Genomic DNA, 7,628 nt, shown 5'->3' with positions numbered 1-7,628 from the left:
TGCAGCCTGAGTGGAGGGAGGCTTTAAAGGCACAGGAACCTTTCCAGGTGAGAAGAGGGCTGGCTCCTAGCCCTGTCTCTGGGGCTGTGTGACCTGGGACAGCTGCTGGCCTCTTTGAGTCCCGTAAGATCCCCAATCCTGAATGAGAGACCTGAGCTTTGAAGCCTCCGTGGTGCTGAATGAGGCTAGGTTTCAGGCAGAGGTAGGTCAGGCCAGGGGCCCCTGGGAGGAGGTGGGACCCCTCAACTTACAATGTCTAGAGCAGGTTCACGTGGTGCTGGGGTGCAGCCAGATGCCCACCCACTGGGGTTGGGAGTGTAAACCTCTGAATCCCCATCAGGCCTGAGGAATCCTACCTACTCCAGAACTCTAGAGTAGGAGATGCTCCTCCAAACATGTCCTCTCCCTGACCCTTGGGGCTACAGGGGGATTATGTAGGGACTGTCACTCCAAAGGCCCTGGCCACCTGGACTGAAGGGAGTTACACGACCCAGGGGAGCCTCTCTTCATCCCTGACATTTCTGGGGTCATGAGCGAGAGGGTTGATGGAGGACACACAGCAGTGAGGGCAGGAGATAGAGTCGTTTGCTCATGCCCCTGCCTACTCTGGCCCATCAAATGAGACAGGGTGGGTGCCTCACAGGGCTGGCAGCCCCAAGACTCCCTGTGTCTGAGATCCACTTGTGGCCTGCTGTCTGCCAGAACTGCCACCACTAGCAGGGCCCTGGCTTCAACACATTTATTCATTCATTCATTCATTCATTCATTCATTCATTCCTGCCTCTAAGCCTGGCCTGTCCAGATTCTCTTCTCAAGGAGCCCCCGGCAGGATTCTAGATGGGCTTAGTATGGCCAGCCAAGGAAGAGGAGGAGCCCAGGGCCCTGGAGGAGAGGCAGACACAGTGACAGGGGCCTTAAGAATCAGGGCAGAGCTGGGATTGGATTGGGTAGGACATGCCAGGTAGAGGGAACCACTTAGCCTGGAAGCTGGCACTCGAGGCATGTCTGGGAGTAGTAAGGGCCTAAGGGAGCCTCTTGACCTCCCTGGGCCCTTCCTGAGCCCTGAGGTGTCAAGGCTAAGACGGGAAGTGGCTGAGCTCAGATCAGACCCTGAAGGCCAAGCCAGTGCATCTGGACTTTGAGAGCCACAGGAGGCTGGTGAATGTGTCACCTGGTTGGGTAACCCATTAACTGCAGCTCACTCATTAAGACCCTGGTGGGTGACCAGAGGGTAAGGGCCGTGGGAAGAAAGGAGTGTTAATGGCTGGGGACTGGCCGAGATGGGTTCTCTGTGTCCTTGTTCCTTGAGGAGTTTCCTGGGCGAGGCTGGCCTCCAGCCAGGGATTGCTGCCAAGGCATCATGGGGTGGGGGTGGGGGTGGGCGAGCGGTGCCACCCCACCATCCTGATGCCTTTTATCTCCTAACCACACATACTATGTAGGCACCAGCAACCTAGGGTACCCCAGGGGTCTTGGTCAGACAGGAGGGAATAGGGGGGCTGGGCACCTGGCCCATCTCCTCCTCTGAAAAATGAGGAACCACAGTGGCCTCCAAGGTCCTTCCTGTTCTGACAGACTCTGGTTTGCCCCAGCTCTGTGTCTGGGAAAACAAGGCATTGGTGGAGGAAGAAGGGTAGTCAAAGGAAACCACGATGTGAGAGAGGAAGGGACTTGCCCAAAGCCATTAGGTAGGACAGTGACCCATGACATGGGGAAGGCCTTGCAAACCACTTCCTGCAAGTAGTACCTCATTGCAGCCTCCATCATGCCCCACCCTGCTGTCACATCCTGGAAGAGGCTCTGCCTGAGCCTCAGGAAGTGCCAGGTGAACCTCCTGCCCCGGGTGGGCCACAGCTGGTAGAGACACAACATCCCAAAATGCAGTCAGGAGCCTCACACTGAGTGAGCCAGGAAGGCAGGTCCAGATGCAGCAGTGCCTGACCTATCCTCCAGAACTGCTGGGACAGGATCTCAGGGCCCACTGGGAGCCAGGAAACCTGATATTACAACAGGCATTTTGTGTCCCCTGGTATCTGCACCAAGGACACATTTGGTAAACTGGCTAAATACAAGTGACTTTGATGCCAAACATCATAGCATCTTAATCAACTTTAGGATCACAGAATCTCAAATGTTTGGTCTCTGATCTCCTGTCTCCAACACCCCAAAAAGGTTGGCTTGCATACTTGCCTTGACAGGGACCTCACTACCTTTAAAGACAGCAAGACTGTGGTTGGTTGGCAAGTTCTTCCCAATGTCAAGCCCAATTTGCCTTCTTGGAATGCCTTCTGCAGTTGTGAGAGTTGACATGCTTTAAGGTGGGCTTGCCTCACTTCCTGCCCACTGTCTGAGGCCACAAGCAGAGGAGCAAGGGCCACCTCAGACCCTGTGGCTACCTGGCCACAGCCTCCCTGAGCCACACAGACCACACTGCCGGGATGGAAGGAAGACTCTAGCTCAGTGAAGAGACTTGTGCTGTCCAGGGGTAGCAGAGAGGCAGAGCCCCTGTGCCCCCAGAGCCTGGCTGCCAGCCCCCAGCACCATCTGAGGCATTTGCCATTGCAGCACCTACCTTTGATGTGTGGAAGAAGGCTGGAGCACTGCCAGCGTGTGGGCCTTCAGAGATGTCAGCTCCTTAACGCCTGAGAATGTCTGGCTGCAGGGCTAGTCTGGCACCTGGTGGACCAAGTCCAACTCCCAAACCCAGAAGCAGGGTAGCAGCACAGCCAAAAGCATGGGCTCAAGAGTTCCTAGGTTCAAATTTGACCCCTGCCACTCATGGCCCAGGGTCTCCTCTTCCTGCCCTCAGCTTTCTATCTGGAAAGCAGGAATCATTAAAATAATTGTTGGGTGGATTCACTGAAATGGCTGTGCACAGGCTATTGTCAGCGCCCGCTATCTCCATGGTTCCCACGCCCAGGCCGGCAGCAGCCTCTGTCCTTGCCTGATGAGCAGCTCAGGGCTAAGAGGTCATAAATGCCCCCCTCCTGCTTGCCCTGCCCTCTCTGCCCACGGCACCCTGAGCAGGTAGCATTTACCATATCACCTGGTAATTATCTGCAGTGTCTGGGAGCTCCAAGGGGTGGAGGAGAAAGGCTGAGCCGTCCATGCCCCAGCCCCCACCCCAGGGTATGGCCTGGTCTTGTCTCCCTCTGAGGGGAGTCACTGGCTGGAACCTGCCTGTCCACACGCCTCTCCACCCCCACCCCCTACTCCCAACCCTCCATGGGTGGTGAGTGGACCTGTGGTTCCCCTAATGCCAAAAAACACCCAGTGCTTCCCCCCCCCCCCCGCCCCCCACAGCCCCGCATGCTCTGCTAGCCCTCCATCCTGGCTTCTCAGAGCCCCCACCCCCTGCCATCTCATTTCTGGGCTTCCTGCACCACTTCAAGCTGAACGCCTTTGCTCTCAGAGTCCTGCTTGCAACATTTTGTGGGCTGATGTTTTAGATGCCTCAGGTCAACATGCCTGCCTAAACCTGAACTAAGTAACAACCGTCCCCATACCTCCACCAACCACATTAGCTTAGCCTGCCTAGCCCCAGAGCCTCCTTCCCAAACTCACTGGTTCCCCAGTGTAGCGGCCTCACCTCCACATCCTCTCCTGGCTGCTCCTGACCCCAGCTCCCCTCACCTGGCAACTCCTCCTCAGGGTCCGCAGCCCCTCCACTGTTTCCCTAAGGTAGCCCCAGTGCTGAGCATACAAATCTGAGCACATCCTCTCTCACTAGAAACCCTTTAAAGGCCCCCTTTGCCCTCCAGATAAATTCCAGTCTTGCTAGGGCCCCACCCCTTCCTCTGTAAAGTTCACCCTATGCTCTCTGCTGAGACTTCAAGCTAGCACTCTTCCTTCAGACCCCAACCTCAAAGCAACCTCTTCCGGAAGCCCTGCCCCTCCTCCTGGTCAGCTCCTGTAGTGCCCTGCAGCCCCCATCAAGGTTCCCCACATCGGTGGAGTAGCTGTTAGATTGACTTCCTGTGTCTTAGTCTCTGCAGTATCCACAGGGCCCAAAAATCAGCACTGAATTGACCAATGAAGGCTGTGGGTGGCTGAGTGGATTCCGTATAAAGCCACGGAAAATCAATTTGTAAAAACACTGCTGTATGCTGGACTTTTGCTTTGTTGTGTCTAATCCTACAATAAGATGCCGGACGGGCACCCTATTTTCCCCGTGTTACAGATGAGGAAATACGGTTGTAGAACCTACTGTAGTGAGTTGAATAGCACCCCCCCCCAATTCATATCCACCGGGACCTCTGAATGTGACCTTATCTGGGAATAGAGTCTTTGTAGATGTCATTAGCGTGGGCCTCATATCCAATAACCAGTGTTCTTATAAGAAGGCCATGTGAAGAGAGACACACAGACACAGGTAAGAAGGCCAGGTGACAATGGAGACCCAGGTTGGAGGGCTATAGCTAGAAGGCAAGGAATGCCTTGGATGCCAGCAACCGCCATCGTTAGAGCCTTCAGAGAGCCCTGCCAATGCCTTGATTTCCAGCTTTCAGTCTCCAGAACTGTGAGAGAATAAATTTGTTGTTTTAAGTCACCAAGTTTGCAATAATTTGTTATAACAGCCACAGAAAACGAATACAGCTACCTACTTTACCTAGTTTGTACACCCAAAAAGGGACAGGTCCAGGGGATTCTAATCAGTTCTGAGATGAGGGGCACCTGGTGGCTCAGCCAGTTGAGGGTCCAATGCTTGATTTCAGCTCAGGTCATGATCTCTCGGTTCGTGAGTTCCAGCCCCACACTAGGCTCTGTGCTGACAGTGCAGAGCCTGCTTGGGATTCTCTCTCTCCCTCCCTCCCTCCCTCCCTCTCTCTCTCTCTCTCTCTCTCTCTCTGCCCCTCCCCCACTCTCTCTATGTATCAATCAATCAATCAATCTTTCATTGGTCCTGAGCCTATACCCATGCCCCCCCCCATAGGGATCCCTGGCCCTGACACAAGCTTACAACACAGCCCTGTAGAGCCAGCTCCAGAAGACATTGTTTCCATTGAGTGTCTGCTTCTTTCCTCCTAATGAGTTCCAAAACCATCCTGCATCCTTCTTTGGAGCGGCTGCCAAGAGGCTCACTGTCACCTGGCTACCTGCTGAGGTACCATGAACCTTGCCAGTATCCGGTCTTGGACTACCCCACTGGGTGGATAGAGAAGAGCCCTAAAGGTGGGGCAGGTTCATTTCCAGCCACAGCCCTTCTCCCCTCCCACTGGGTCACTGGACCTTGGTTCCTTGTCACTCCAGCTGGGCCACCACATGGGGTGGCCAAGAGCTTGGGAAGCCAAAGGTGTGACTGTCACCGCTACTTGTCTCTTGGCAAGCCCCACTTAGGGCCCAGGATGCCGCCAGCTGGGCCTGGGGTTCAGTTGTGTCCCTCCCACCTGACTCTCTGGCTCCCCAACTTCCCACCTCACTGGCTGTCCAGGGAGCCCATACAAGTCACTGAAGCTCCATATCAGCCCTAGGTGCTGAGAGGGCAACATCATAGCAACCCCCCTACCCACCCACTCAATGGGGTCTCCACAAATACAGGCCTACTGCCTAAGGCAACTCCACGGAGAGAGGCCAGCAGCCTTTACTTAAATATACATGGAGGCCAGTAAGGGGGAACGATGCCCCCCTCTCCTGAGGGCAGAACTCTGTCTCTGGGGCCTCCTGCCCGAATCGGGTTAGGCCAGAAACACTCCCTAAGAGCCAACTCAACCTAACCACCCCCACAGGAGGCAGAGGGAGGCCCATCTAGGGATCCAGGCCCAGTCACCACCTCCCTCTTTTTCTGGGAAAATGTCCTCCAGGAATCTCTCAGCCAAGAACACAGAGGGTGGGGTGGGACATGAGGGGTGGGGCTGAGGGGCAGTTCTCTGCTTTCCACAGGACTCTAACTCTGGGCACCCTCCTGTGCCACTGCCTGGGTTGCCCCCTCTGTGACAACCAAACTCAGCCCTCTCTCTCCCCTGCCCCACACCCCTGCCCTGGCTCGGCCTTCTCATGTTTGAGGGGACAATGTCCAGGCCTGGCTCAGCCTCTGGAAGGATAAGGTCAGGATTTGGGAGACATCCCAGCTCTGGCTCCAGCCCCGAGCATATAAGAGGAGAGGGAGGGGGTTCTTACCAGGCTGCCAGTCTGGACAAGGGGTCTGAGAGGTCCCTGGAGCAATGAGGCTGCTGCTTAAATCTCTGGCCCCAACACCACCACGTCAGGTCAGCGAAAGCGCCTGGGCTCTGGAGGGAGGCAGTCCAAATGGTCATGCAGGTTTGCCAGGGAGGAAACCTGTGGTGCCAAGGTGGCCCCAGGACAATACTGGCTACAGAGGGGGAGTAGTGGAGGCTGCTGGGTCCAGCTGGCAGACGGCAGAGGAGAAGGGAGCCCAGGATAGAAAAGCCCCAGGACCAGTCTCAATGGGGGAGCCCAAGCAGGCAGCAACAGGGGTTGGGGTTCAGTGAATGATCAAGTGACAAGGATACTAAGTTGTCCTCTGTCCTGTATCAGGGGTTCAGCTTCAGGGGACCACAGATCCCAGCACCCTGTCCCCAAACACACTCCTGGGGGGCAATAGTTAACCCAAAAGAGAACTCTGACTCTACCGTCACTTACCATGTGCCCTCAGATGGCCACCCCTCACCCCACACACACCCTGTCTGTGCTCACCCCTCCTGAACCTGTGCCCAGGCCCACTGTCCTCACAGGCTGGACACACACTCTGCTGTGGGAATTGGGTGTCTAGAGCCCTCCTGCTCCAAATGTCCCCTACCCAGGGAGTGTGAGGGCCCAGAGCTGGGAGGGGAGCCTCCAGGAGGCAGCAGGCCCCCAAGTAGGCCCCTAGAGCTGGGTGGGTCCCTAGCCCAAACCTGATCCATGCAGGAGCCAGGGCTTCCCCTCCTCACACTGCCTCCCCACCCCTGTCAAGCTGGAAGACTGAAGCCTGGGGCAGATACAGCTGGCCTGCTTCCAGCCTGCCCAGAGCTAGGTTTAGGGGTTTAACCAGGACTCTTCATCCTGTTTGTCTCCCAGGCCTGGGCCAGAGGGAGCCCAGCCTGCACCACCCAGCCTGCCCAGGCCTCCCCCAGTTAGGCAGGGAGGGGCAGTAAATATTTGTCAATGCAGGAATGTCTACACAGGTGGACAGGTCAGATACTACGATTGTCCAATGGCTGGGAAATTCCAGGAGGCAGGTGATGGCACTGCCTAAGGCTGGCAAGGGAATTCCCCACCCCCCACCCTCCCCGCCCCACACACACCCCTCCCCGACTCGGAGTCCAGTGCTCTGCACCACCAAAGCAACTGCTCCACAGTCAGCATGGAGGCCACTAGCCAAGCGGCACCTCGCCCGGCCCCTGCTCAGTGCCTCCCCAAACGACTCCAGGCCCAGACGACAGAGCTCCAGAGCCCGGTCTAGCGCGGGCCCGGGACTCCACTGGCCAGACCTCCTAAACCGAGGGTTTGGGAGCTCTGGGGGCCCCAGCAGCAACACCGCCGTCCTCCTCCGCTGCGGCCCCGCCCGGGCGCGCAACCTCGGACCCTGCGCTCCCCACCCAATGCAGCCCGGGCCGGGCGGGGCGGGGCGGGGGGTTGGGGCCGGGGGCGGGGCGCCGACGACCGGGCTGCCTCCAGCTCCGCGCCGG

The sequence above is a fragment of the Herpailurus yagouaroundi genome, unplaced genomic scaffold (assembly GCF_014898765.1).
Source record: "Herpailurus yagouaroundi ecotype Mexico unplaced genomic scaffold, PumYag 191, whole genome shotgun sequence".
NCBI classification, from domain to species: domain Eukaryota; kingdom Metazoa; phylum Chordata; class Mammalia; order Carnivora; family Felidae; genus Herpailurus; species Herpailurus yagouaroundi.
Note: the sequence above shows the minus strand (reverse complement) of the source record.